At 39.2% G+C, this 22,983-nt stretch overlaps 1 protein-coding gene and 1 pseudogene across 1 annotated transcript in view; one reads left to right on the top strand and one right to left on the bottom strand.

Annotated features, from left to right (window-relative positions):
• The window catches only part of Acyp2 (acylphosphatase 2, muscle type), a 119,407-nt gene that overhangs the window by 21,689 nt on the left and 74,735 nt on the right, over positions 1-22,983 (bottom strand). The gene's annotated exons all lie outside the window — the stretch shown is intronic.
• Positions 9,945-11,021, top strand: LOC105986788 (annotated as a pseudogene).

Genomic DNA, 22,983 nt, shown 5'->3' with positions numbered 1-22,983 from the left:
TTTTTTTTGCAAGTAAAGCCAATTGTATGTGTGTGTGTGTGTGTGTGTGTGTGTGTGTGTGTGTGATTTTGTCAGGCTGAGCTCGATTTAGTTAAATGATATGAAAAGCACCCTGAATGTGGAAGTACAGACCTGGGGCTGTGATGGCAGCAACCCCTTCGTGTCTATGCTGAAGGAAATGCTCCTGGTTTATGCAATGCCTCCTCTCACTCAGCATCAGCGCCTTATCCCTCTTGCTCTAAGCATCCTCTTATATAGAAACTCAGTACAGCATTTTGATATCCCAAAGTTAAGAGCATTTCAGTAAGAAAAGTTTAATTTTCCCAGATTTTTCTTTAGCTTTAGAGAACAATAATTTAATGGTCTCAATGTGTCGCCTATCTTTGTAAAACAAGAGGCAAAACCAGACACTTGTGCATGCTGCAAATTCCTGTTTTTAATTCCAAAAATAACTGTTGTAACCATTTGTTGTGCAGATTTCTCTCCTTAGGCCCTTTCATGATAAAATAGAGGGTAGATATCTGCTTAGAATTATTCAGTGACTAGTGACTTTGATGAGTTTTTTAGCTCAAAAAAACAGTAATTACAAAACCTATATTTTCTATGCCTACTGGAGGCTGAGTACATTCCAATGCATTTTCTGGCATAAAGAACACTTTATTAAAAATGGACTAGTATTGGACTGAATTTTCTCAGTGCATTTAAAACACTATGTTTAAATTAATGCTAGGAACATAAGATTTAGTTCTCTGTCATGTGCCAAAACAAAACATGTTAAGGCATGCTGCACACAACAGTTAATCACTCTTAAAGCTGGGTTTGGACAGGCTTTATTAAAACTGAATAGTCACCGTTTTGTCATACTGTTGCTATAACAGCAGCACAAAGATAAAAATAACCCAAACATTGTTACTAGAGAAAAGTCTACCTACCACAGTTCCCACCTGGGTCCTTCCTACTTCCTGCTTCCCTGGCCCCAAGTCTTTATTCTTTTCAGAGGAATCTTGGCAGACTTCACATTAATTGTCTTCTGGCCCATGACCAATCCATTTTTGTAGAAGATTCCATGTTGAAATGTAAAATAATGAAACTGTTTGGAGACTGCAAACTGTTATATTCTAACACTGGGAGAAAAACATTAAGATTTGTGTTTTCTTGGATCATTTACTCATTCTACATCAACAAATGCTTACCAAGCACTGGTGATATGCAAAGCCATCTAAGTGTCTCAAAAATTTGTGAGGAGTACAATGTGGAGAAAGATAAGATGTTATAATGCATAGTTAACAACAGAATCAACCTGTCAAATGGGGTCATATTATTTCATTCTTTTACATGTGAGTGAGGAAGTTACAGGTGAGGTCACATTGTTGGGATGGACATCATGGCAGAATGGAAAGCATACTGACAATCAAGCATGTCGCTTCCTCCACCATTCACAATTGGAGTATCTTGAACAAATTACTTAACTTATGGAGACCTCACAGGAAGCAAGTATAATGAGAATGCAAGGCTGTTTCCCTTACAGTTACAGAACAGGGAAATGGAAAGTACATGTTCAACATAAGAATGAATGTGAAGTGAATCTGCTGCTAGGTCCTTCCCTAGTTCCTAACAGTCCACTGGGCAAGTTTGAGGTCATGTAACTCACCGAGAGTAGTAAACCTACAAGACTTAACCCATTAGGCAATTCAGCATTCTGTTTCTTACTGCTTCTTTGTGTGCTTAGCCCGGGAAACCTATGCTGAACTTCAACTCTGATTTTTTTCTTTCTTTCTTTTTTTTAATGCTGGTCCTAGGGCTTGAACTCAGGGCCTGGGCACTGTCCTTAAACTTTTTCTGCTCAGGCTATTGTTCTATCACTTGAACCACATCCCTACTTTCAGCTTTTTTTGTGCTTATTGGAGGTAACATGGAGTTTCCTTCCTAGGCTGGCTTTGAACTGTGATCCTCAGATCTCTGCCACCTGAGTAGCTAGGATTACAGGCATGAGCCACTTAGATATTTTATAATAGTAGAATAGCAACATCAAAGACCGCTGATCATAATAACAATGAAGTTTGAAATATTCTAAAAATTACTTAAATGAGACACAGCGACACAAAATGAGCATGTTGTTGGAAATATAGTGCTGATTGACTTGCTCAATGCAGAAGTGTCTTAGACCTTCAGTTTATAAAGAAGATCAAGCTGGGCATGATAGTTCACAACTACAATCCTAGCTACCTGAGAGGCTGGGAACAAGTTAAGGCCAAAGATATAAATAATAATAAATAGGGGCTGGGAAGGTGGCTCAGTGGTAGAGCGCTTGCCTTGCATGCATGAGGCCCTGGGTTCGATTCCTCAGCACCACATAAGCAAAAAGAAAAAAGCTGGAAGTGGCACTGTGGCTCAAGTGGTAGAGCGCTAGCCTTGAGCTGAAGAGCTGAGGAACAGCGCCCAGGCCCAGAGTTCAGGCCCCATGACCGGACCCCCCCCAAAAAAAGAAATAATAATAATCTACTAAATAATAATACATAATCTACTAAAATCTTAAAAACATATTGAGACCTTAAAAGATAATGATCAGAGAACATAAATATATACACAAAAAGAAATTCAAGTAAAGTCGGGCTGGGAAGGTGGCTCAGTGGTAGAGAGCTTGCCTTGCATGCATGAGGCCCTGGGTTCAATTCCTCAGCACCACATAAGCAAAAAGAAAAAAGCCTGAAGTGGCGCCGTGGCTCAAGTGGTAGAGCGCTAGCCTTGAGCTGAAGAGCTGAGGGACAGCGCCCAGGCCCAGAGTTCAGGCCCCACGACTGGACCCAAAAAAAAAAAAAAAGAAATTCAAGTAAATTAGATACATAAATTCTTGGAAAGATATTCACAATAGCAAAAAAAAAAAATTCCATGAGAAAAATGGTTCAGTATTAGTTACAACAACTCCAATTACAGTTATGTCATTAAAATTATAATTATGAAAACTGGAAAAATGCTATTATATAATCAAAGGGAGTCCAATAATAATTCCACTTCAATGGTATGTACTGTACACACAGAAAAAGAGAAAAATGAAAACTACTGACACAGAAGAGTTGAATCATGGATGCTTTGGTGAAGGAAGCTGATACAAAAGAAGAGAAGGGTTGTACTAGTTGTTGAACATTATGGTCTGCAACGCCTGGTATACGCCTCACATAAATGTGAGAGCAAACAGTTAAGACACAAGAAATCAAGATATAAATGTCAAAATGGCTTCCGGGAGTTGCCACTTTTCCCTATGTGAGTCCTTACAGAGAGCACTGTGCTCCCAAAGGTGCAAAAGAAGGCCATCACACCGAGTGTGTGCGATTTTGCCAACTGTTGTCTATGGAACCTCAATCTGGATGCCAGTGTCATAATTAGTCTTCCCCTTTCCTCCTTAATTACAAAAAAAAAAAAAGCAAATCCCCTTATCTGCTGTCCTGGGCTTGCCTTCTTAAAGATATCACACATCCTTTTTAGAACAGAATCATGTATAAACAAATAGATCAAGTTCCTTAATTATAGCACGGGAAGATAAAGGAAAAAGACATTTATTCAACCCTGATTTCATTATTTGAATAGTCCACCAACATCATTTTGACTCCTAAAGGCTGTGAAATAATGAAATCCCAAGTAACAGAGTCCATATTGAAACTCTGAAAAATGAAAATGAATGTCCACTGAAAAGATCAGGGAAATTCAATGTTGGTAGCATGGTCAGCAGGAAAACAGGCTTTGTATAGGCAACAACAGCAACTGGGGGTGTAGGTTTTGGTGAAGTTTTTTTCAAATGAAATTGGTAAGTCAGATAAGCATTACTTGGACTTGATTTGAATTGATTTGAATGTCAGTAGCTACTGACAGATGCAGTTAGAATGAATAGGCCCAATTTCCAAACAGCACAGTATTTCAAGTCTATTTTACCCTCTGAAGTGAGAGCCCATTCCAGGAAGTCAGCCCAGCTGCAGAAATAACTCCTCTTGCTGTGACTCTGACCTGCACCAAGGGAAGCTACTTGAAAAGATGTTCTTTTGCCCATACTCCTTTTACTTTTATATCCTACAAATGGAAAAATAAACTCTTGGCTCCTCTTCAGAAAACCTATTCTCACATTCTTCAGGACCAGGTAGATAAATAAAGCCACAGAGTTCTTTTCATTCCTTTTTTATTTTCCAAAATGATCTCAATATTTTTATTCCCTCAGGGAGGCCTGTTGTTCATAGGACTTATTAAATGGGTCTTGTCAACCAATAATTAGCCACTATGATCCATCCCCCAAATAACTTAAGTCATCCAGGGAGATTTTAGTACCTCCCTTCCTCAATTCTCAATTTCTTGGGAACCTGTTCCATTGGTTGTAATTCCCCTGGCCTGAATCCTCACCCAGCTCTGCTGCCTCCTTCTGTGCCTCCAGCCTCTTACTTCAGGATGTACAAGGTTTTCACACTTGAAAATAAAAGCCTTTCTCTGATTTTCCTCTGCCTACTGCTTCCCTTTATACCCAAGCTTCTGCAGCTGATGAATTCCTATTAAATCTAATGGAAAGTCTGACTTGGTTTTCGGGCATGGTAATAGTGACTTTATTGGATGTCTCTAGATGCCAGGCACACTCACAGGGGGCTTTAAAAAACATTTCTTTGATTAAAAAATACATGAATAATACATGTTCATTATAACAAGTCAGACAACAATGAAACGGATAAAAACAGGATCAGTGTCCCTTCTACCTAGCTCAGCCTCTAATGTGTCATATCCACCATGAAAGATAAGAATTACTGGCTCTATCTGATGGATGGAGAAATGGAAATTGAAAAACGTTCAGAGTTAAAAAGAAGAGCTTCTGAGTTAGATTGCTTGGATCATTTCTTGATTTTGCTATTAGTTATTTTTCCATGAGCAAGGTAGTTAGCATTTGTTTTCCTCGATTTTCTTATCTGTATGTCTGGGTTTTTTGTTGGTGTGGTGGTGGTTGTAGTATTGGGGTTTTTGAATTCAGAACCTTGAGGTTACTAGGTAGGCATTCTATGTGAGCCACCTTCAGCCCTAACTTTTTGCCCTGTGTTTTGAAGAGGAGCTCTTGTTTATGCCCAGGCTGACCGGGACTGTGATACAGTACAGTAATGGAAACTTCCCACATACTGGCACATGCTTCAATGCCTAACTTTTTACTGGTTGAGACGGGGTCTTACAGAAACAGGAACACTGAGGTCTAGAATTCTACTGTTCTCACAAGTTCCCAAGTAAGGCCATGCTTCTGGTCATGGACCATTTGAGTAGGAAGCTGCCATATCATCCTCTTCTTCTCTTGAAAGAGTGGCATTATGGGAACAAAAAATAAGTATGCCCAGCTACCATTATCCCTATAACACATTACTAATCATATCATCCAACCACCATCAGAAGTGTGTGGTGCGTAGTATTTGTTGTTCTTTGGGGCAGTACTGGTGTTTTTAAACTCGGGCCCTCCACATGCTAGGCAGGCAGTCCGCATTTAAGCCATGACTCCGTGGTGTTTATGTTTTGACTTACATTTTTATTATACAAATTTTCATACATTTGTAGAAACATAAGAGGAAGAGTAGGATTCAATGGCTACATACTCACATGTGCACAACACACATTTTACTGTATTTGCTTGTCTTTGCTCCATTCCTCACAATCTCCCTTTCATATAGAATTCATGTAATTCTATTAAAAATCTAACAGGCAGTCTACACTCAATTTCTCCCACTATCCCAAAATGTCTTTCACAGCTTTTCCTGACCCTTATTCTGAACCAATATCACAGAGCTTTAAAAAAACAAAACAAAAAAACCAAAACAAAAAACCTTACAGTCCAGATTTATATTTAGTTTTTGTATTTTTAAAATTTAAATTGTTCACTTTTTTAAGTGGTACTGGGGCTTGAAATCCCCCCCACCACACACACACTTGCTTGGCAGGCACTCTACCACCATTTGAGCCATGCCCCCAGACTTTTTTTTGCTTTATTTCTGGGATAGCACCAGTGTAGATGATGATCTTTCTATTTATGCCTGTGCCACATGCTCACATTTTATTGAGATGAAATCTCATGGAGTTTTAAACCTGGGCTGGCCTCAAACCATAGTCCTCCCAATCTCAGCCTCCTGAGAAACCAGCATTACCAGTGTGAGCCATCATGCCTGGTCTTTGCTTCACTCTCATTTTATGAATCACAAACACTTCTAAAATAAATGGCCAGTATAAATACTAGTATTTGACCAGTATAACATAAAAATCCTAACAGTGGCTGTGCCCTTTTGCTGTCGCACTGCATTCCCAGGTGGGGACCTGGGGCTCCAGCAGAGACACAGGTCCAGTCACAAGCATGGCTGATATGGTCCCTCCTGCCATCTGGCTCTTCCACGCTGGAGCCAGTCTACCACTCCCCAGGGACAGTTACATGTATTTGCTGTATATGAGCACTATATTAGTGGAAAATGATTGTCATAATTATTAACTAGGATAAATTATTACCCATACCCTGGCAACTCAAATATTATCCCCCACTTGTCTATATGTATAGGCTCTAAGAGGCAACAGAGACTGAGTGCAGCTGTAAAGAGTACACTTAAAGCTTCTTTCTGGCCATTCCCTTTACAAACACAGTTTAATGGACTTTCCATGGGAAAGAGGAAGTTAATAGTATAGTTCTCCTCTTGTCTACTAACCTTCTTTTCAGTCTTTAAGAAAGGAACATTGTTTTGAGTTTCTCAGCTTTGTAAAGGGGCAGCCTAGTCCAAAAAACAATATGGGTGTTTAAAGAAATGTGAGGAATCCATTTCAAAATCAGTCGGAACTAACAGTACTTGAGGACTCAAAGGAAAACAAGACTACATAATTCAGACTCTCCTCACTCATCTTTCATCAAGTTTCCCTTTTAAAAACATCATGCCTCTTCTGTTTTCCAGAGACTTTTCAACCCTTCACAATTCTAAGTGCAGGTAAATTGTACTTTTCCCAAGAGGTTCCTCCTTCCTCGGTCCCTTGCTCAGTTTTCTCCAGTTGGCTTTGTGTTTTGGAGATTTTTTTTTAAATCACTTCCTATTGCTCCTTTTATTTTATTTGGAACCAGTCCTGAGGCTTCATTTCAGGGATAGGGTGCTGAACCTGAGCTCTTTTGCACAATACTAGTGTGCTTTCACTTTGAGTCACAGCTCCATTTCCAGTTATTTTGGTGCTTAATTGGAGATGAGAGTCACAAGAGTTTCCTGCCTGGGCTCACTTTGAACCGAGATCCTCAGATCTCAGCCTCCAAAGTAGCTAAGGTTACAGGCATTAGCCACTGGCACTCAGCTCATTGCTACTTCTTTTAAAAATATATAAAGAGAGCTGGGCACCGGTGGCTCACGCCTGTAATCCTAGCTACTATAAGGAGGCTGTGATCTGAGGATCACGGTTCAAAGCCAGCCCAGGTAGGAAAGTCGGTGAGACTCTTATCTCCAATAAACCACTAGAAAATCAGAAGTGGCACTGTGGCTCAAGTGGTAGAGTGCTTGCCTTGGGCTGAAGAGCTGAGGGACAGCACTCAGGCCCAGAATTCAGGCTCCATGACCGACCAAAAACTAAATAAATAAACAGGATGTTTGACCTTATTCTCAGTCTACCTCATTAGAGCCCAGCATGTATGGATAAGTAGTAGGATTCCGATCAATCATCTGTAGTGTATACTCAGATCACTGTCCTCATCCTTCTAGATTATTCTCCCTGGTATTTTACCTTGGCAACCTTGGAACACCCCAGGTTTTCCAATCCATTGATTTCCAATCCACTGATTCTGTCCCCACCTTCTTCAGCTTAAATTCTAAGATCCATTATGTTATCATACTCTCGCCCTTCTTGTTTCAGCTCTGACAATCCAAATTTACTCTCTCATGCTGCCCCTGTAAGCTGGATGTGACTGCAGGAAAATTCACAACCATGCCGATAGACCTTATTCAAATTCATGGCCTTAATGATGTCTGACTGTCATACATTATGTCATTGTCCAGTCACTCTTCTACTCTTTGGATTTCTATTTCATACTTTCTTCTCTCTCCTTAGTCTCTTCATCCCTTTGCCCTACCCTCTTGCTAACTAGACAATCTTTTTATTTCACTGAAAATACTGAAGCCACCAAGAGAATTACATGGATCCTTCCATCATTTCTATCAACCCATCAGCACACACATCCTCACACTTTGCCTTCCTATCACCAGAGATCAACTTGTCATATTTTGCTCCCATTAGATCATTCACATCAAATGTAAACTTGCTTTTCTCCTATTTTGAAATGTTTTCTTTGACCTGTGTTTCCAATCAGCTCTCATCCAATTTCTTTGAAGAAAAATTCCTCAAACTGATGGTATGTGCTTCCTGTTTCTACTTCTCCCATACTATTTTTTCTTAAATCCATGAGATCCAAGCTGTCTCATGACAACTCCACTGACAGTCCAGCTGACAACTCCATCTCAAGTCATGACCTCATTTCTTTGTTTCTGTTTGGAACAAAATTATTCAAAGGAACTGTCAATATTCACCATCTAAATACGTTCTACCCATTCTTTTTAAAACCCATTTCGAACTCCCATATGTCACTTAAAAGCTCGTGTGGAGTCATCAGTCATTCTTCTGTTTTAAAATACAACGGGCAATTTTCTGACCTTATCCTCATTGACCTAAAAGCAAAACATGACACAGCTGGTATCCTTTCAACATTTGGCTTCTAGCATATTATACTTTCTTGGCTTTCCTCCCACCTCCCAGGACTCTCCTCAATCTCCTTTGTTCTTGACCTTGTAATTTTGGAGGCTGCAAGCCTCAGTTTACCAATTTCCATAGTAATTTTATCCTGTCATTTGGCTTCAAAATGCCATATATGTGAATTAATACACAATGTATATCCTTATCCCAAACCACCTTGAAGTTCCAAAATCATAATGCCTACTTGGCATCTGAATTCTGTTGTCTACTTCAAATTCTATCCTTCTAGAACAGTTGCTTCTGCATCTTATTATCAATCAACATAACTTTCTATCATCACTAGCTTCCCCCAAACTCTGCTGGCCTTTTGTACATATTCTCCAGTGAGTGTTAGCTGTGCTCACCGAATACTTTGCTTTCTGGCAGGCTCAGGAGGATTATGCCTTCCTGCCCGGCTGAAGATGGCAAGGCCATCTGACTAAATCTGGATAATAACATATGGCACTTTACATGAAAATATTTCAGAAATCTACACATGCCTTTTCAATACCTACTGCTGGATTAGTTGTGTATTCATGTGGAAAAAATCATGATCTTATCACATTATTTGGTTACAGATGGATAGTAGATACAAAAGTTTCTGAAGAGGTAAGATGTCCTAAACAGGGCATTAAAAAGCACTAACTTAAATGAGGGAATGCTAAATTGCAATACAGTAAGAAGTAAAAACTTCTGTTCCTCAAAGACACCATTAAGAGGGTGGGAAAGCAACTGACAAAGTGGGACAACACACCTGTTTCACAAGGCAAGTTTACAACTGCACAGGAAGGACTCCTAAAAATCAGTATGAAAGAGTCCACAACTATCAGATAAAAGAAGCTATCCAGCGAAGCAGAAAACATGAAGGGTTCCCCACTCGCTGGACATAAGCGGAAGTCATCCTACCGCACCTCCATTGGAGGTTACCGTGAAAAGATGGACAGGTCCCGAGTGAACTCGCCCGGCGGGACGGCGGTGAGTCCCGCGAGGCTGAGACACAGGGGGTCGAATGGTCGGTGGCGCACGCTTCGACCCTTCGAGGGCAAAGGTCGCAGCCATGGCCCAGGACATAAAATCTGAGAAGATGGTCTCTGTGGTGGCCGTGAACGGGGCCACCGAGAAGCCAGCAGATGGAGAAAGGAAAGTTGTGCAGAAAACCTGAGGGATGGAGGAGGGGGCGGGGACAGCACGGCCCTGAGATGGCCCCAGAGCGTGACCCCCCACATGAGCCCCTGGACGCAGCACATGCTCAGGCTGACCGGGCCCTCCTCCAGATGCAGCACAAGTTTGGACCCTTCCATCAATATTACCTGGAGCGCAGGAACCACACCATCCAGAACACCCCTGGCTTCTGGGTCACCGCTCTTCAGAACCACCCACAACTGTCCCGGGTGATCAGGGACTAGATGCAGAGATGTTAAGATGCCTAACCAATCTGGAGTGGAAGGATCTCAGGAATGCTAGGACAAGTTGCATGTGCAAACTCTACTTTCGGAGAAGCCCTTTCTTCAAAAACAAGCTGATTATCAAGGAATACGAGGTCAGATCTTCTGACCCAGTGATCTCTCTTTCCACTCCGATCATACGGCATTCAGGTTATGGGCCCCAGTATGCCACTCATGAGAACCAAAATGTCACCTGAAGCTTCTTCAGACCACAGCCATCCAGAGTGTGACAGGATTGCTGAGATAATTAAAAAAAGACATTTGGAAAAGGTCAGATAATGTGATGTTAGGAAAATGAACCCTTAGATATGTATTTAAATGTTTTTTTTCTTTCATGCATTTGTTTCTAACACATTTATAAGATTATTGCTTTGTATGTCCCTCCCCCACAGTATAACCCCTGCTTTCACTGTATTTGATGTTGGTATAATTTGTGGAGGGGAAGGGGAAAAACAAGTTATTTAAGGATACAGGTGGACCCGTTGCAACTATGAGAAGTACAAGTTGTCATGTTGAAAACGAACTTTACAACTTTGGTGGGGGGGGGGGATTGGGTGGGAGGCAGGGGGAGGCTGGGAAGGGATGTGAAGGGTAAACAAAGGAGGAGGCTCCAATGCTTGATAAGAAATGTACTCATTATCTTGCCCATGTAATTGTAACCCCTCTGTACAGTATGTTCACATAAAATAAAAATTAAAATTAAAAAAAAAAAGACATTTGGCCAAATCCACTGCAATATACCTGTTGCCTGAAGGGGACCATCTAGCCACACTTCACCAGATCACAGAGCCAGTGGAGATCCCCAGGTTCTTTGGGTCCCAGTCAGGTTAAGCTTTACCCTTGACATTAATCTCATAAAAGATTCCTTACCACCTCATGCTGGACCTATGATAGAATAGCAGCCATTGGTAACCCTTTAGCTTTTTTTATGCTGACTTTCTATACTGTTTCTTTTTGACTTTATTCTTTCAGCTGCAAGATGAGATTTTCATGGCTGTGATACATTTCCACATGGTTTTCATACTAGTGTACATTAACATCACATGATGCCTGGTCACAGTTCACACTTTTCTCAGCCAAGTGCTGTCTTTGTCTGCACTATCTGGACTCTGTTACCAACTGTTCTTGTCTGGCTACTAACCACTGGATTTCTAGCTCTGCCTGGTAGTCTATTTTATTCATCCTTCCCTACATTATGATTGGTGGGTATTAGTGAAGTCAAGTGGCCTACGTGATTCATGTGACGCCATTGTGTTTCACCTGTTCCTCTGGTCACCTATTGCTGCTTGCTACTGGCTATCCCATCATCTTGGGCTGCTGTGTGCTGGATGATGATCAAGTTCTAGGCTACTTTCTGACTTCTGGTTAACAAGGATTTCCAGAAGTGGTGATGGACCAGTGCACAGAAAAGACTTTTCTATTCTCTCCCAAAAGACTTCTCAATTTCTTTCTAGTACCACAACTACCTTCATTATCCAGAAACCTTACTGACTACTGGTAAATAATAAAAGTTAGATCTTATTCTTATGTCCTTGACAAGAATCAGACTTTCTCCCAACCAATGGATTAATACAAAATCTAGGAAACTTTGTCTCCCTCAACTTTAGAATTATTAGGTACCACTCATGCCAGGGTGAGTATATACTTTATCTTCAATCTCTCTCTCTCTATATATATTTTTGGGTCCGGTCGTGGGGCCTGAACTCTGGGCCTGGACGCTGTCCCTCAGCTCTTCAGCTCAAGGCTAGCGCTCTACCACTTGAGCCACAGCACCACTTCCGGCTTTTTTCTTTTTGCTTCTGTGGTGCTGAGGAATCGAAACCAGGGCCTCATGCATGTAAGACAAGTGCTCTACCACTGAGCCACCTTCCCAGCCCTGTCTCTATATTTTTAACCTACCCACCCCTATATGTGTGCCTCTCATATTTCTTTCCTGTCTCTAAAAAAAAAAAAACTACCTCAGACACATGTGGCTGAGTGTTGGTGGCTGTTTGTAATCCTAGCTATTCAGGAAGCTAAGATCTGAGGATCAAGATTTGAAGCCAGCTCAGGCAGAAAAGAAACTGGAAGTAAAGTTATGACTCAAGTGGTAGCATGCTAGCTTTGAGCAGAAAAGCTCAGGGACCCGCCCCAAGTCCCAGTACCAGCACAACCAAAAAAAAAAAGTGAAAATGGACACCCTTTGTCATTTCCAAAGAAAGGTTGGTTCTATAAAATAACAGTGCTTTTATTGGACACTGCTTTCTTCCCAGCTTCGCCCTTCCACTCATCTCCTTAACAATGCCTTAAGGTTTAAAGGGCTGCACATCGAGATTGGGATGAAAAGTGATTTCTGTTTGGAGATTCTGGAAGAACTAAACACAGATTGTGGTGGGAGTCCTAAGGCAAAATTGAATGAAAGACCAGAGGTGAGGCAGAACTGAGCCAGGGGAAAACCGGGCCTACAAGTACCCTGGGCTAACTGACAGCCTGGAAAGAAGGTAGTTACTCTGTGAGAGGGAGCAGAAGGAGAACAGGTTTCTGAGGATTGGGATAGGAGAGATAAAGGTGATTGTACTGTTAAATATGTTGCCTAGAGAAGAATTCTTTGGAGAAATACAAACTATCTTCGGATGTCTTCATTTTCTTGTTTTCATGTGTTTTATTTATGTGGAGTATTAATACTGTGCTCCTAATTTCACTAGCTATAGCAAAATCCTATTTTCTGTTTTGCTCACTGGGAAGATTGAGCTATACTGATTTTTGCTTGCTTTTAGTTGGGAACATTTGGAAGAATGTCAGAACTTTTCTGTACAGTTTAAAGACAAATGAATATTTATAAGTTTCATTTTGTATTGTTTTGTTAAAAATGCATCCCAAAAATTTTTATTTGAATAACTTGTCAGACCCTGAAGAAAGGAAATTGTTGTTTTGTGGGAAAATATTCTATAAAAAAATGTGGCCCTCGTTGTCTTATTTGATTGTTTGCCCTGATAACAGCTTAATAACTGACATGTCTCTTTCCTAAATAGCATAAATATGTGTGAGATTGTTCTTCGTAAATTGCTGTATTTGTCTTTATATGGATGATGGTAAAAATAAAAGCATGCCACTCTTCAAAAGACAAAACAAACCAAAATGATGGAAAATAACAAGAGATGTATACAGAGAAACCAGGAGGCTTTCATGCTAGCGGGAGAGAGGCAGAGGCAGAGGATCATAAATTCAAGGACAAACTCTGTAAATTTAGAAATGTTCCAGAAGGATCACAAATTCAAGGCCAACTGCTGCAAAATACAAAGGTTCATGACATGTCCTAAGTGGGAGGGTGCTTACCTAGCAAGTGTGAGGCCCTAGGTTTAATCTCCTAAAAAAACACCTGAGTAAACTGGATGCTGGTGGCTCACACCTGTAATCCTAGCTGGTCAGTAGTCTGAGATCTGAGGATTGAGGTTCAAGGGCAGCCCAGGCAGCAAAGTCTGTGAGACTCTTATCTCCAAGAAAACTGGAAGTTGGGCTTTAGCTCAACATTAGCCTTGAGCAAAAGAGCTCAAGAACAGCACCTAGGCCCTGAGTTCAAGTCCCACAAACAACAAAAATAAAAATATAAATACATGAATACAAGTTTAAAATTTTTTTTCTTTTGGTGCTGGTCCTGGGGCTTGACTTCATCTTCCTAAGAAGCAAGGATTATAGGTATGAGTTATTGGCACCCAGCTTAGGTTTTAATTTTAAATATAATTTTATTATTAAATCCTGGAAGCTGCCCCAATATCTATCAGTAGTAGAAAAAAAAATAGTCACACATGGTTTGCTGTTAGAAATAACTATGTCTATATGAATTAAGAGTATCTCAAAATAGATGCTGGGTGTAGGAAAAGAAGTACTAAAGTAGGTGATATGAAGATGTGAAGTTTAAAAACAGGTAAAACTATCCTACCCAGAACAATGAAGGGTTTGAGGTTTACCCTACTTGCAGAGCAGTTAGGCTTCCTAGTCAGAAGTTCTTTAACCTTATAACTTAATTGGTAATGTCAGTCTTCACACTAGTTTCATTAGCTATCATTCTCAACAGGAAACATGAAGAAAGCCAGATGACACCTGCTCACACACAAGGTTGTATTATAGGAAAGGAGCCCCGAATTTAAGGAATTGTAGTATTTTATATTGGACAGTAAGCATGCCTGCTTATCTTATACTAGCCAGTAGGTAAGCATGTCCCTTATTCCACAGGATTTCTGGAAGGATATTCTGAACGGACCAATTAGTGCTTGTACTCACAAGATGTTCAGAAGCATGGGATATGAGGAGAATGACTCCCAACACTTATCTTTGGGATTAAAGGTATCAAGAGACAGAAATATTTGGTTGGATTATAAAGGGCTAATGATGTTTTGTGTGTTGATACATGGGTGTGTTCAACTTGATATCTGTTGAGTTGTAGACTTGAGAAACACTTTCTGTATATTACACTGTAATAAGCAAAGAAAGATGAAAGGCAATCCATTTTTTAGACCTATATACTAGAAAGTGACCATTTAAAATTACATTTCAGGCCCAAAGAAAATTACATGTCAGGGAGAAGATTTTTACCAGCTATATATCAGAGAAGGACCTCATATCTAAAATATACTTAGAGCCCCCAAAATGAACCCCCCAAAACTGCCAAAAATTCAAGAACCCAATCAATAAATGGGCTAAAGACTAAAAAGAGACTTCTCAGAAGAAGTAAGAATGGTCAATAGACATGTGAAAAGTGTTTAACATCTCTGGCCATAAAATAAATGTAAATCAAAACATCCTTGAAATTCCACATCACCTCAGTTAGAATGGCCATTATCAGAAAACTAACAACAGATGCTGGTGGGAAGCAGCCAAAAGGGAACTCTACTACACTGGTGGTGGGAATGAAAACTTTTTCAGCCACTCTAGAAAGTAGTATGGATGTTCCTCAAAAGACTAATCATAGAGCTCTCCTCTGACCAGCAATTCTATTCCTAGGCATTTACCCAAATGACCATAAATAAGGCCACACTAAAACAACCAGCACAACCATGTTCATTGCAGCATAGCCAAGATATGGAATCAACCAAGATACCTCTTCAGTGGATGAATGAATCAAGAAAATGTATATATACACAATGGAATTCTACTCATCCATTAAAAGAATGATACTGTACCATTTGTAAGGAACTAGAAAGACTTGGAAAAAATTATATTAAGTGAAGTAAGCCAGATCCAAAGAAACATAGGTCCCATGGTTTCCCTCATTTGTGGTAGCTAGAATGTGCCTTAAAATCTACAAGTAAAAAAACTGAATGATCAACACACACACACACACACACACACACACACAAAACACACACACACACACACACAGGGACATAAATTACATAGGTCTCTAGACATTCACACATTGAGGCCATAGGTAGATATGCATAGGAGCGCATCACAAAAGTTCAATAGCTATGTGCATATGATCCTATAAAATTTTATGAAATGTACTCCAAGAAAAGGAAACAAGTTTTTTTTGTTTGTTTATTTTTTTGCCAGTTGTGGGGGCTGAACTCTGGGCCTGGGCGCTGTCCCTCAGCTTTTCAGCTCAAGGTTAGCATTCTACTACTTGAGCCACAGCGCCACTTTCAGCTTTTTCTGCTTATGCGGTGCTGAGGAATGGAACCCAGGGCTTCATACATGCAAGGCAAGCACTCTACCACTGAGACACCTTCCCTGACTTCGAAACAAATTTTTTTTTAGTTGCTGTTGTTACTGGTTTTGTTTTCCTTTCCTTTTGTTCCTGTTTGTCTTTGGGAAGGTAAAAAGGGACACAGAAAAGATAGAACAAAGAGTGAACAGATACAACAGTGGTACACACCGGACACTTTTGGAAATGAGCTGTACATCTTGTGGGTGGGGCCAGGAGGGAAAACAGAGGGGGAAGGGGCGACATGGTTCAAAGAGAATTGTACTCTTACCTGACTCATAACTGTAACCCCTTTGATTATCACCACTACAATAACAATGAAAATTACATTTCAGGAGGCAGGGTCATACTGTATAGCTCATTGTTGTGATCCCCCTGCTCTGAACATATAAATGCTATGATTACAAGTGTGCACCAATGTGCCTAACCTAATAATCTTTTAAATGTCTATCTCAAAAAAACCTTTTCATTGGAGGGGGGTAAGGCTTCACTATAGGAATTTTGAGGAGACAGAAACCATAATGATATAGAAATATAAAGGGATTATAATAGCCAAATCAATTTTGAAAAAGACAAAGTTTGAGGAATCCGTCTACCTAATTACAATTCATGTTTAGCTATGGTAGTCAAGACTGACATCAGCAGTAGAGCAGAACAATCTGGAAAGTTTCAATATAGAATCATACAAATTTTGCCAATGGATTTTTTTTGTTTGTCTCAGTCCTGGGGCTTGAATTCTGGGCTTTTATGCTCAAGACTAGTACTCTACCACTTGAGCCACAGCTCACTTCTGGCTTTTTGTAGTTAATTGTAGATAAGAATCTCAGACCTTTTCCTGTCCAGGCTGGCTTCAAATTGTGATCCTCAGATCTCAGCCTCCTGAGTAGTCAGGTGCCTGGCTGCCAAGTAACTTTTGATACCAAGGCAAAATAATGTTGGAAGAACAGCCTTTTAAAAATATTTTTTATTCTGGTGTTTCAACCCAAAGCTTGATGCATGCTACGCATGTTCTTTACCACTGTGCTACATGCCCCAGTCCTGAGGAATAGTCTTTTGAACAGATGATGCTGCAGCACAGAACACCTATAGACCAGAACATAAACATTAGCCTAAACTTCATGTCGAAATGAAAATTCACCCAGTATGATTCACAAATATAAAATGCAAAACTATAAAAGCTTCTAAAAAATAGTAAAGAGGATCTTTTGGGTCTACATAACAGCATAAATTATAAAAGATTTGTAAATTGAGTATAAAAATGAAAACATTTCCCTCTGCAAAAGATACTGTGAAGCCAGGTGTACTGGCTCATGCTTGTAATCCCAACTACTTGGGAGGCAGAAAACAGAAGGATCACAGTTCAAAGCCAGCCTGTAATGAAGCTACATGGGAGAGGTAGATAGGGAAGATCATGGTTTGAGGACTGGCCCTGGACCAAAAACACTACACCTTATCTGGAAATTAGCAAGCAAAAAATGTCTTGGTTCAAAGTGTCAAGTGCTTGGCCTATCAAGGGCAAAGCTATGAATTTAAACCATATTACTTCTTACAACAACAACAAAAAGATACCATGGAGAAGATATAAAGTGAAAACTGATAGAAAATATTTGACAACCACATGTGATGAAGGACTAATGTCTAGAATGTATAACAATTAAAAATCCCGATAATAATTTCAAAACATGAGGAAAAACGTAAACACTTACAATACAGTGATAAAGAATATTAAAAAAACATGTCTAATATCACCATTAGAGAAATAGAAATTGAAACCAAAATGTGATTCTACTACATACCTAACAAGATGGCCAAAATAATCATGTCATCATCAAACCCTTACAGGAATGAGAAGAAATTTAAGTCATTTTGGTATTGCTAATGGGAACTGCCACTGCGGAAGGCCCTTCAGTCGAGTGACAGATTTCAAAACCAACAAAAATCCTAAATGTAAGATCCAGAAGTTGCACCATTGACATTATCCTAAAAAAAAATATGACATAAAAACTTACAAACATATGTTCATATTGGAAATTGGAACTAACACAATTTCTTCAGTGAGTGAATGATTAAAATGTAGTATATGATGGAGTATTACTCAGCCATTAAAAGTAATAAACAACTGATAGAACATTTTCAATGAATCTCTAAAAATTAGACAGAGCAAAACAAATCCAAGTGATTACATACTATATGATTCCATTTACAGAATATTTTAAAACTAATTTTGTTAGAATGGTCAAGGGCTAGAGTAGCTAGATAAGAAATTCTACAGAAAACCACATGCACACACACACATACATACACATACACACACACACACACACATACACACACACTACTGAACAACTCTGCTTTTTAAAATAAAGTTTGTTTTTAACTTGACCAGAATGATTTTTAAGAACCTGAAACCTTATGGAAATCCTGTGTTCACTCATCTAAGATGATTCAACATTCTATGTTCTTTCAATAAGTTTGACTGGAATGTTGCAGTAGCAGGAATGGACATAGAATTTTACAGCTTGTGATTATCATTACATTTAACCTGTGCTATAGACGTCTGGACTGCCTTTGGAACCTGTTTTAAATAGTATGAAGTTGTACCAATTAGTGAAGGAATAAATGCATTTCTAATTAGCTAAGTAATAAGTAAAATTCTAGTATTAAAGCAAACAAGGACATAGATTTCAGATTTCTGAGTAGACTAGGAATCTATATTTAAAAACTCTAAGATCATTTACTATGCCACATTCAAATGCTAAAATTTTTCTAAAAAAAACAAATTTTTTTGCACTCAAAATTTTTGTTTTTATAAAACATTTTCTTTAAAAAATTATGTACAGAAGGATTACAGTACCTAAGTCAGTAAAGAGTATATTTCTTTTTGGAAATTTCCTCACTCTATGTTTATCCCTCCCATTGCGGTGAAAAATAGAGAAATGGAGCTATTCTGGAAGTACTATGCAAATGGACATGTCAGGCCCATGTGCAGTAAGGATCAGAGGTTGTAATTTGAACCCCTGTGACAAAGGAACCCACAAACAGTATCATATTCTAAGCTGGCCTGTGTATAAAATGAGACCCTATCCTAAAAATAACCAACACGAAAAGGATACAGGAAGATTGGCTCAAGTGGTATAGAGCCTGCTTAGCAAGTGAGAGGCTCTGAATCCAAACCCCAGTAATAATAATAATAAAAAAGAACAAGTTAAAGAAAAACAACAGGCTTTATTAAAGCCTCTAATAATAGCTATCATTTATTGAGGCCTTCTATTGTGCTAGTGACTTATTAAACACTAACATGATTCAATGAACAATGTATTGTTCTCTTAATTCTCACACAACTCTATAAGGAATTCCAGTCTCCCTTTGGCAGATGAGGAGACTCAGCTGAGATTACATTGTATGTCCAGTCACCTAGCCACGCAGTGGCAAAGCCCCAGTTCAAAGCCACATCTTATTCAGGTCTCAGGACTACATATGGACATCATTGTTGTCCTTTCTTTTGCAGTAGAAAAGTATTAAAATAATAACTTGCCTAGTCTTCCCTAGTGTACATATATATATACAGCATTTACTAATTTCAGTATTGATTCATGGAAGTCAGGACAAAGGATGAACACAAATCAGAAATATAGCACTAATGTGTAATTTATGTTTTATGTAATGTTTTTTCCATTTAAATATTACCACATATTATAATTTATTGTTTTGAGACCTAGATATGGCCCCAAAGTGTAAGATACAATGGCACTTAAGATCCATGTGCTTCTGGTTAAAATCACCTTGCTAAAGAAACCATCAATTTGATGCATAATTTGTGGTGTTCAGGGCTCAGTTGGGCATTCTACTTTAAGTCCAGATGTACCAAACATTTGGAAGACAGTACACTTTATCCAGGAAGAGCAAATAGCAAAGAGGTCCTTTTGGGTGGGGATGAAATTATGTCACTGTCTAGAAATCTCCTTCGATAAACTTGGCTCTTCAGTTATGGCAGACTGGAAGAAGAATGCACAGCCAAGCAGCACATGGGAACTTCCAGAACTGATGGAAAAAGAAGAATAAAATGGAAACATCTCAGAGAGAGATCACAATAGAAGAGAAAAATAGTCATAGAGAAATTTCCAGTCAGATTCTTATACCCAAAATGACGTTGGCAGGAGACCTGCACACAGTGCTCTTGTTTGTCTTCTAACTTAATTTGGTGAATTTCTAAGGAGCAACCTCCTTGTGTGTAAATTTATTAATCATAATGGCAGGGATGTAGACAAAATAGCCCTAAGTTATAATTTTAGAGTTTTGATCCTATCATGGTAGGGAGGCTGCAAGTTACATTTGTAGCACTTAGCTACTGCTTAGAAATATGGTTAAATCCAATGAAGTAGAAACAGATGTACACCTCTGTGATGGTTAGTCTTGATGGTTAACTTGATTTGATTAATTAGAAATTAGTAAAGCACACCTGTGGATGGGTATGTGAAGATGTATCTAGAGACAATTAGATCCTGAAGGCTCTGATTTTACCAGTAGATCAATCCCTTGATGAATTCAAAGTGCATGGTGGTGAAAGGTAACAGTTTGGGCCTGGTTAGAGGAAGCAGATCACTGTAGGTGTGGTCTGGGGATTATGTCTTACCCTGGCTCCTTCCTGTGTTCCTTCTTCTCTGCGTCCTGGCCACGATGATGTAAGCTGCCCTGCTCCACTAGGCCCTACCTGTCATATTGGTGACACCTCTGAAACTGTGAGCTAAAATACTCCTTCCTCTCTTAAGTTGTATTTCATCACAGCAATGATAAAAATAACTAACACACCTTCTAGATCTGATAAAATAAACATTACTCCCAAAGCAAAAATGCTTATTGGACTGATCCCAGCAGTGTGTATACCCACTCAGGTCAGGAATAAAGGATGACCTCTTATCCAGTACTGTGAAGTAATGATGGTGACATTAAACAACACAACTAATAAAAGAAACACAATTTATTTGGAGGCATAAAAACCTAGAGAAGGAAATGAAACTTACTATTTCTGATAAAACTATTACTGATTCATATGGAATAACTCAGATATTCAACTGAAACTGCACTATAAATAAAAATTTAGCAGAGTAGAAAGATATAGACTATCTATGTAGATTTCAGATGTCCGAAGGTGAGTGCCCAAGTGGATAAGACTCATGTGTAACAGCAATACTAACAGATGAAATACCTAAGAAACCCTAGAAATGTTCCGGATCTGTATAAACTCTTTGTTTGTTCATTTGTTTAGGGCCAGGTCATCTTATGTAGTCCAGCCTGGCCCCAAACTTGCCATCCTCCTGTTGCAACCTCCCAAGTGGTGGGACTACAGGTGTGTGCACCACCACTCTGGGCTATGACTGCATTCCTGAATGACACAAAGATTTGTACAAAGAGAAAGACATACCATTGGAGGATGCAACCTCAAAGTGTGAGTTCTTCCTAAGCTAATTTATGTATTTATTGTAATTATAATAACAATAACAAAATTGAAGAAGGGTTAGGAGAGCAATTAGACAAGCAAATTCTAAAGTATTTGTTAAAACATAAAATAAGAATTTTGAGGAAACTTTCTACAATAAAAGTGAAAATGAGGAAAGTACTTATTATAAAATATATAATAGGGTACAGTCATTAACAATGTCCTAATGTAAGAATAGACACGAATCAACATAACAGAACAAGGCATCTGAGAAATATAGCCCACTGGGCTGGGAAGGTGGCTCAGTGGTAGAGTGCTTGTCTTGCATGCATGAGGCTCTGGGTTTGATTTCTCAGCACCACATAAGCAGAAAAAGCTGGAGGTGGTGCTGTGGCTCAAGTGATAGAGTGCTAGCCTTGAACTGAAAAGCTGAGGGACAGCACCCAGGCCCAGAGTTCAGGCCCCACAACCAGCAAGAGAGAGAGAGAGAGAGAGAGAGAAAGAAAGAAAGAGAGAAGGAGAGAGAAGAAAAAAAGTAAAGAAAAAAAAGAAATACAGCCCACTGTATACAGGATTTGGTATGTAATAAACATGGAATCTCAAAATATGAAAAATTGTCTTAAGCAAATGGGAAAGGCATCTTAAAAAAATGTTGTATTCATCTCTCCTTCTGTGTTTCAGGTAAATTCCAAAGAACCAAATATCTATATTTTAAAAGTGCAATGATAAAAATGCTATAATAAAGTAGGAGACCTTTTGTTAGTGGGGAGTAGGAAAGCCTGTCATTCAAAACTTGGGGACAAAGGATAAGGATGATAAACACAACTATGTGCAAAAAAAAAAAAAGGCTGAGATCTGGGAATCATGGTTCAAAACCAGTCCTGGCAGGAAAACCAGTGAGGCTCTTATCTCCAATTAACCACTAAAAAGCCAGAAGTGGAGCTGTGGCTCAAGTGGTGGAGGGATAATCTTGAGCAATAAAGCTCGGAGACAGTGCCTAGGATGAGAGTTCAACTTCCAGGCCCAGCAGAAAAACAATCTGAGGAAAACATTTCATCTCACTCTGTAGAGAAGGGGCTAATCTAACAGAGCTCTTTAAAGCACTTTAGTATTTTAATACATAAATTTATATTAAGCATATTAGATGGCTGAGAAAGGGTAAATACAAAAGGGACACAAATTTCAGACTATAGATGCAGATTTGATATAAAACACCAAGTATAAGTTTATTCTGTCAAATCTTATTTTCCATTTGAATGGAGGAAACCCATAACTACAGTGACCGGAAGGCAAATGAGTTAGGCAAGTCTTGATGTCTCAGTGTTGGGCAAGGTGACCTTAGCATTACTAAATTCTGGAAAGGCGTTTTCTTTACCAGGACTAATTGTTCCTAGCTTGTTGGATGCTATGTAGTAAACAAAACAGAAGAAAACAAACAAACAAACAAAAACTGCTTCAGCCAGCAGACTGTGCTGTAAACATTACGTCTGAGCATAGGCTTGAACAGATTAACGCCAATGTTCTGAACACAACCCTGCCATTCCTTTCACTGAGCATGCAATACTGTCACGGCCTCTGCGTTGACATTAGGCATAACACATGGCTCATTTCTCCCCTATGCTATTATTTCATCTGAACTAGATTCAAACTCAACAGCAGCCCATTTGATAAAT

The sequence above is a fragment of the Dipodomys ordii genome, unplaced genomic scaffold (genome assembly GCF_000151885.1).
Source record: "Dipodomys ordii isolate 6190 unplaced genomic scaffold, Dord_2.0 Scaffold37, whole genome shotgun sequence".
Classification (NCBI taxonomy): domain Eukaryota; kingdom Metazoa; phylum Chordata; class Mammalia; order Rodentia; family Heteromyidae; genus Dipodomys; species Dipodomys ordii.
This window is presented reverse-complemented; position numbering and strand designations above follow the sequence as displayed.